General features: G+C 44.2%; 2 non-coding genes across 2 annotated transcripts; both read left to right on the top strand.

Moving 5' to 3' along the window:
- Nucleotides 1-1356: 1356 nt before the first annotated feature.
- Nucleotides 1357-1428, top strand: trnaa-ugc (transfer RNA alanine (anticodon UGC)). The gene has a single exon. It is a non-coding gene; the product is annotated as a tRNA-Ala (tRNA).
- Nucleotides 1429-5628: 4200 nt separating this feature from the next.
- trnaa-agc (transfer RNA alanine (anticodon AGC)) lies at nt 5629-5700 on the top strand. Its single transcript has one exon. It is a non-coding gene; the product is annotated as a tRNA-Ala (tRNA).
- The last annotated feature ends 3129 nt before the right edge of the window (nt 5701-8829 follow it).

The following is an 8829-nucleotide window of genomic DNA, read 5'->3' on the forward strand; positions in this document are numbered from 1 at the left end:
TCTGACATCACTGTCGAAATATTTTGAGGTTCGTAGCAACTCTTACTACATTACTGTCAGCATCACTTTGAGTTAATTTGCAACTATCACTAAATTAGTGTTAGCATCATTTTGAGTTTATGAGCAATTCTCACGACATCACTGTAGCATTGAATTGAGTTCATTAGCAACTCTTACTAAATGACTGTCAGCATCACTTTGAGGTTGTTCGAAACTCTTACTACATTACTGTAAGCATCACTGAGTTTATTAGCAACTATCACTCCATTACTGTTAGCATCATCTTGAGTTCATTAGCAATTCTTCCAACATCACTGTCGCAATATTTTGAGGTTCGTAGCAACTTTTACTACATTACTGTCGCATTATTTTGAGATTCGTAGCAACTCTTAGTACATGACTTTCAGCATCACTTTGAGGTTATTCGAAACGTTCAATCCATTACTTTTAGCATCATTTTGAGTTCATTAGCAATTCTTGCTAAATCACTGTCGCATCATTTTCAGATCTTTAGCAATTCTTCTGACATCACTGTCGCATTATTTGGAGGTTCGTAGCAACTCTTACTACATGACTGTCAGCATCACTTTGAATTTTTTAGCAACTATCACTACATTACTGTTAGCATCATTTTGAGTTGTTGAGCAATTCTCACGACATCACTGTAGCATTAAATTTAGTTAATTAGCAACTCTTACTACATGACTGGCAGCATCACTTTGAGTTTATTCGAAACTCTTACTACATTACTGCAAGCATCACTGAGTTGATTAGCAAGTATCAATACATTACTGTTAGCATCATTTTAAGTTCATTATCAATTCTTCCGAATTCATATTCAATTCCGAATTCAATTCCCTCCACCTGATATACCTCAGGCGGATGAGGGCCTGCTGCTTCCTTGAAATATTTCTAAATATTTCAGTTGCAACTGTATAGTGATGGTGGCTCAGTTTAGAGCTGTCAATCAATGTTAATAATTGATCTTAGCATCTGGAGAATTTTTTAGGAACGCAAATACTTTTACTTCATTCTGAGGATGAGCAGACGTTCAATATCATGATTATTTATTCGTCAAAGACTCCTGCTAGTCAGAGAGGATCTGGGCTGGATTGGAAAGCTTCTGAGAGGGAAACCTTCACTCTGGATTGGACTGAGAACGGAGCAGCCTCAGCTTCCTGGAGCCTGACTTGCCTCTGTGGTCTAAGGTTGTGTGGGCTGACATCACAGTGAAACTACTGAGATCACAGAGCCTTTGAGATCACAGGCTGACTTCCTTTTTATCCCTAAAATGAAGAATAAAATGTTGTGTCTGTGTTTGTGTTGCTGCATCAGTTAAACAGTGACTCTGACAGAGGGGATGTAGCTCAGTGGTAGAGCGCATGCTTTGCATGTATGAGGACCTGGGTTCAATCCCCGGCATCTCCAGCTGGTCCTTTGGAGCCTTCATGAGGCTAAATTGATCCATAAATGTGACAACAGTTGATAACCAAGTACCAGAAGAGAAACCAGTCTGTTGCATATCAAAGTATTTGTAGCAGGGTCAGTGTGACTGTGAGCCTTCATCGCCAGCATGAAGGAGCTGGTTTCATCTTTGGAGGGGAAATCACACACACAGCTGCTCTCAGTTCCAAATGTGTGTGTCCTCACTCCTCCGTCCTCCTGCTGCCCTCAGAATACAGACACAATTCAACCTGTCAAGTTTGGAGCATAGAAGTGCTCCTGAAGAGATGTGTGTCAGCCCACAGCTGGCTGTTCTTACCTGGAACCTCAAGATGAAACTGCTTCCACAGATTGGAAATGAATCTGATGTTGACTTTTGGACAAATCACCTGTTCATCAGTTCATCATCACTTCCATCCATTTCTACTGCTTATCTTGTTATAGAAAGGAGTCTATCTGCTGTGTGACTGAGGCAGTTACTGTGAGCTGCTGCATGTCTCAGTGTGTGTGTGTGTGGGGGGGGGCTGTGTGTGACTGGTCGGCTGCCAAGGATTATTGATGAGATCAATCATGATCAGCTCAGAGATCACGGCACAGAAGAAGGAGACTTTTTGATTTTTGGGGGTTCAGTTTCTAAGTCAGACACATCATCACAATTTGAAGTTTTCCTCCAGTAAAAAACAAAACAACACAAAACCAAACAAAAACATGATTTGACTTTTGATGTCTACCTTTTTTGGAAATTGTGAGTCCAACAAGCCGGAGGCCGTTTGAGCTTGGAAACTGTGAAGCATCACCAGTAACTGCTGGTTAATTTACAGGTGTTTCCTCCAAAAAGTTTAAAATGAACTCAATGCTGAATCCCTCGTCGTCATCACTGAGCTGCAGAATTGGTCCATGCAGGAGGCTGAGCAGGTCTTCCTCTCTGGTCCAGTGTCTCAGCACAGGTCAGAGTAGAGAATTAAAACATGAACACAAATCTTTATCAGCTGTTTACTGATATCAGTGACTACCTTCAAGTAAGAGTGTTAGTGAATGGACCCTTTTTAAAGTTTATGTTATAATGTTTGAAAAATGATGCTCACAAAAACACAATAAAAGTGTTTGTGGTAAAATGATTCCGTAGATTTTATTGCCATTTTAAGAGTTCAAGTGTATTTTGATGACATTGTTTGATTTCATGACTCACAGTTACTTTAGCAGGACCATCGTGACATGAAATCTTCCTCATCATCCCATATCGACCCTCAACCCCTCACACAGAACCAGGAGCCCTCAACTGAATGAACCTTTAAAACTATAAATTAGAAAGTATTTTGGTGGAACGAACCTTTAAAACTATAAATTAGAAAGTATTTTGGTGGAATGAACCTTTAAAACTATAAATTAGAAAGTATTTTGGTGGAACGAACCTTTAAAACTATAAATTAGAAAGTATTTTGGTGGAACGAACCTTTAAAACTATAAATTAGAAAGTATTTTGGTGGAATGAACCTTTAAAACTATAAATTAGAAAGTATTTTGGTGGAATGAACCTTTAAAACTATAAATTAGAAAGTATTTTGGTGGAATGAACCTTTAAAACTATAAATTAGAAAGTATTTTGGTGGAATGAACCTTTAAAACTATAAATTAGAAAGTATTTTGGAGGAATTGGAAATTAGGTATAAAAGGAAAATAATCCTTTTATACAGTAGTTAGAAACTAAAGGACAGGAAGTAGTATTTTGGTGGAATAAACCTTTAAAACTATCGTTACAAAGTAGTATTTTGAGATCATCTAATTCGATAGGTGGCGCTGTCACCAAACTAGAGCCCCAGGACTGCATTTTATCATCCAATTCAGTAGGTGGTGCTGTGGGGTCCTGGAACTGCAGCTCTCTGGTGCTGCAGGATCTCCTCTTGAAAAGCCTCACAGTTCAGAGTCGTTCCAGAATCTAGGAGCAGAAACCAAAGTCTCCTACGACGAGGATGGGATTGGAACCCACGCCTGCAGAGCTCAATGGATCAGCAGTCCATCACCTTAACCACTCGGCCACCTCGTCTCCTGACCACCATGATGTGCTGCTTTCTCTGAGCCTTTTAAACAGCTGAACTCTTTGGAGCCCAGTTGTCAGAAATGGACCCAGCAGGAGCCACTGAACACAACTCTGACATCATCAGGCTTCTTCCCAGCAGCTTGGTGCTCCAGAAGGAAGAATCCAGACCATCGTTACATCATCAGAGTGAACACCAGCTGATGTTGACCAGTTTAACAAGCCTTTGACTGCTAAATGACATCCAAGCTCAGATTCTCTTGTCCTGGTAGAACAAGTCAGTGTTGAAGAAGATGAGAGCACCAGTCTCTTTCATCCAATGCTGGAACAGCGTTAGACTGAAGGTTAAAGGCAAGTTTTGAACTGAAGAAGCTTCTTGGACCTCTAAACTTCTTAACTCTCTTTCTCCAAGAACTGCGCCTGGACGACGGCCGTTTCCAGCGCTACTTCAGGCTGACGAGGTTCCTGTTCGATGACCTGTTTGTGAGGATCGGTGCCAGGATATCAAGGTCCAACACCAACTCCAGGCTCCAGGACCGTTGACATGACTTCCCTGACGCCAGGGGAATCTCAACGCTGACAGGCTCTCTGGACTCCTAGTCATGAGAATTTGTCACAAAAGTTGAATACTTTCAAATGCATGAATACGCGTCACTCACGTTGCCGGCGAGTACACACACCAGTTCAGCTCTCTACATGGACTTTACATGTGAACTTGTTGCACGAAAATTTGTGTCACGATTGATGTGAACACGCCTTCAGACTGTGAGGGCTGACATCACAGTGAAATGACAGAGATCACAGAGCCTTTGAGATCACAGGCTCAGTTACGTCCAGTTGACCAGATTTTACTTCGCTTCGATCTACGATGACCTGGATGAATGAGAACCTACACAGACATCTTGCCGAACACTATGGGAAGGACATCCTTAGTGTGGTGCGGGAATGCGAAAGGACTGCAAGGAAAATCGCAGACTACAGGAACCATCTACGTTCCAACCTCCGATGCCGCCAATACAACCTCATTCCCACTAGCCTACTACTAGGATCCACCGTGAGGGGCCACAGGGCCAGCAAGATTTTGGAACGGGCACAAAATCAGCTTCTCAACGAGAGAGTGAGACAGGTCCATTTCACCATCGAGGGACTAAAGACCAAGCTAGATCACCTTAATCAAGAGTTATCGCCATTTTTGCCACCCGCCATCTTGGACAAGGTCACCTCCTTCGTTGGGACAGCCCAACTATCTCAACATCAGAAGAGCAAGGAGAGGCAGAAAAGGACTTTCGCTCGCCTCCAGTCTCGCCTCGACCGGGAACGAGAAGCAGAAGGCCCAACCCCAGCGGACTCACAGGACAGGTGGATAAGGAACTTATCCAACAGGGAGCTCACCAGTCCTGAGAAACGCGTCCTTGCCAAAGGAATGAACTTTGCTGTCACCCCGAAACATCTCCCGACGGTGGACCTCATCACTGCCACAGAATCCGCCATCAAGAAGAACAACCTCTCCACCACAAAAGCAGATGAACTACGACTCAAGGTCACAGCGGCCCTCTCCGAAGCGAAGGTCCCCTCTGCCAACCTCTTGGTCCAGGAAAGGAAGGCCTTGAATGCACTGAGCAAAGATGAGAACATCACCATCCTTCCGGCTGACAAAGGAAGATGCATGGTGGTCCTTGACACAACTGACTACCAGGACAAGATCAGTTCTCTTCTCAGTGACATTCACACATATGAGACCTTAAAACGCGACTGAGTTGCTGCTGCCAGCACAGTCCATTAGCATCTGAGTGGTCGGTGAAACTCCCTAACGACCACCCCTGAAACTCCCTGACACCTCACAACGACTGTCGTTTGGGGAGGCCAGGTGAGTCTCGGGAGGGTCGTTTCCACCACATTAGCACTGACCACTCCCACATAGGTTTATAAGCTGGAGTTTCCACACTCTTCACTAGAACTGAAGAAGCCTCTCGGATGAGAGGTGAAACGTCTTCAAGATAAACTTACGTCCATTTGACCAGATTTTACTTCGCTTCGATCTACGATGACCTGGATGAATGAGAACCTACACAGACATCCCTAAAATGAAGAAAATAAATGTTGTGTCTGTGTTTGTGTTCCTGCATCAGTTAAACAGTGACTCTACCAGAGGGGGTGTAGCTCAGTGGTAGAGCGCATGCTGAGCATGTATGAGGCCCTGGGTTCAATCCCTGGCATCTCCAGCTGGTCCTGTGTAGCCTTCATCTTATCAGCTCAAGTGATCCTTAAATGTGACAACAGTCGATTCACTATCAGAAGACATCTTCTCCATGTTCAAGTTGGGCTAACTGTCCACAAATATTCAAAATTACTTTTGAAAATGAAAACATAGATCAAACCTGCCCTGTCAATCACCCACAATGGGCGGGTCATCCCACTCCCTATCAGGTTCCCCACTCCGTGACCCAGGAGGCTCCCTCTCCCTATCAGGACTAGAAATCCATTGGGGTCTCCCTGCTCAGGTAGGAGTCCTGCCCACAACGTTAAGCTGTTGATGTTCTAGAGGAGACAACATCTGATCTTTGTTAGATCCACCAGTCAAAGGTTTTCTTTGAAGGCTGTAGCAGCTGAGAATGAGGGAGAGAGAGAATTAATAACCATCTTAGTGAGGACATTTTGAAAAATGATGACATTTTATTGACTTGTAGCACTGCAAAAATCATCTCCCCTCCAAAAACCCTCTTCTCCAACTCTGTACTCAAGTTGTCTCCTCATCAGGCACCACAGGATCCAGGACGTTCAGTCAAAAAAATCATTAGTGATTTTAAAAATGTCCATCAAACACAAAATAAGACTTCAAACAGGTTTACAACTTTATTTGATGTTGACACATTTTGTCCATTTTGCCTCCACACTGTCCTTCATCACAGCATTTAATATCAGGACTGCTCCCAGATCAGCTCCATGACCTCATCCCTGCACCAGAGTACCGCCCAAGTTCATCAAGGATGGCCAACATGAGAGGGTCTAGATTCACCTCCATCTTTGGAGGTTGTTGGATTTCCTCCTGAGGACCGTCAGGCTGTTTCCTTACTTTGCTGTGACCCAACAGCAGACAGCAACAAGGACTGTGGTGCACTTGGTAAAATCACCATCTGGAGTCTGGACCAAGATGCTGATGTGATCCTTTGATGAGTTTAGAATCAGTCAGAGATCAAAGACTGGAGCAGGAATTCAATGCACAGAACCCAGAGATCAAAGACAGAATTCAGACATCAAACACAGAATTCAACTATCAATCAATGTGAGGAACCAGCGTCTCATGTGAAGATGCTTCTGAACTCATGAAGTGAAATCCTAACAAATAGAGATGAATGAGTCCAACTGGGACTGGCGACCTGTCCAGGGTGTACCCCGCCTCTTGCCCGTAGATGCTGGGATAGGCTCCAGCCCCCCCGCGACCCTTAATAGTAAGGAATAAGCGGAAGATGATGATGGATGGAGACCAACTGGACCTGAACAGGAGAGAAATAAAGGAGTTGTTATGTAATTGTTATTGATTTCCAGGCCAGGTGAGGGTTGGATTTTGTTCGTTCATGTTGAAGTGAACTGACAGTGGGACTGAGGACCTGGGCTGAAGTCCAGCTCACTGCTGGTTTAATAAAACCACCTGATTGTTTTTCCTATCAGCTCTGATCTGATGGAAGAAACAAAAAGCCAAACTTCATTCGTCCGTGTCCAAACTCCAAGTCTGTTGATGTGCAGCACTCCAGTTATTTGTTTCTTTCCAGACAGAAGCAGGTTGGTGGAGGAATAAAACCTCAACAGTGAACAAACAGCAATGAGAGAAGTGAACCCTGCACTCAGAGAAGTTGTGTCTGCACTCGCCAACCAGGAAACGCGTCTATCTTCTGTGTGACTGAGGCAGCTGCTCAGAGCTGCGTTTCTCAGCTGTGTGGGGGCGGGACTCTGTGTGCCCCGGCTCAACCACGAGACCTCTGTGTACACTGTCAAGAAAAAAAACTATAAAAAAACGGTGAAAAGTCTGGCAGCAGAGTTTCCAGACGAATACCGTCAAATTACAGTGATGAACTGTTCCACAAAATTACATGGAATAAACTGTAAAAATACACAGCAGCTTTCACAGTCCCAACTCATTAAATTACAGTACATTAAAGGTGCCATAGAGAGGTTGAAGGGGTATTAATTCTTGTTCTGTGGTGTGATATGTAACCCCACAAAAAATGGTTGGGTCTGTGATGGCTCAGTAGCTTCCTAAAAGGCTCTCTGAAACCGCTATGTTACCATGTTGGGTTTAGAATGCCTCATTTGTCCCTATTGGGGTCGTTTCTGACCTCATCTGGCAACCTCATTATTTATGCAAGTGCATGAGTTGACGGAGATCAGTTGCAGTTGTTTATCTGGCAACCTCATTTAACTACTACTCGGTGATTGGCTGCCCTCACTGTCACTGAAAAGAAAGTACTCCCACTTTCTTGGCTAACTGTCGCCAGTGCTAAGTGTGACGGCTACTGTCAATTGACAACATTCCATATCATACAACAACATTCGTAAGATAAGATACCAAGTAGCCACGGCCCATTCGCAGATCCAGCCGTACATGCAGTGGCGGGGTGACTGTCGGGACAACTGGGAGTTTTCCTGGTGGCCTGGCCCCTTGGTAGCCTGCCTGGCTGGCGAGATTCCTTCCCCCTCAAGCCAGGCCAGGCCAGCTAGCGACAGACAGCGCAGATAAAACAAAGGTCTCAGTTGTATCGAGGCCATTCCTTCAATCAATCTGCTCAGTCAGTGCTGCTGCTGCAGGCTCCAGTTGCGACACAAGAGCGCTGCACTCACTCGGCTCGCTCGCATAATCGCCCCCCCCCCCGAAATATGTCAAAGGGGTGTGTGTGAGTGGGGGGGGGGGGGGCACTGACTGAACTGTGACGTAACACTTCAGCCAAAATCGCATTGGTCCATTTTCCCACGGCGATTCAAAAAAGGGGAGATCCTTCAAACAGAGGTTATGACACTGCCTCACACTTGGTGTGTGTTCCCCACAGCTGGGGGACGCTGAAGAAACACCAAAAACACAAAAACAATGATTTTCATTCTAGGTGCCCTTTAATTGTTGATAAATGTGAATTAAACTGCAGGAAAAAAGGCCCATCACGTAAAAACACATGAAGAACAAGGACCTTTCAGGTTCTTCTCTAAGTTCAGGGCTCTTACTGGTTCATGTATGAAACAAACCAGTCTATGAGCAGGAATTTCCCATTAAAAAGTTCATTTGACAGTGGAAAAGCAAGCATAGTGATTAAAATTGCCAAGTTTAAGGTCAATCACTGTCAATTGAAGCTATTTAGTTGTTA

Source organism: Aulostomus chinensis, chromosome 1 (genome assembly GCF_037954235.1).
Source record: "Aulostomus chinensis isolate RoL2024-O1b breed Wild chromosome 1, RoL_Achi_v1.0, whole genome shotgun sequence".
In the NCBI taxonomy this organism is placed as follows: Eukaryota; Metazoa; Chordata; class Actinopteri; order Syngnathiformes; family Aulostomidae; genus Aulostomus; species Aulostomus chinensis.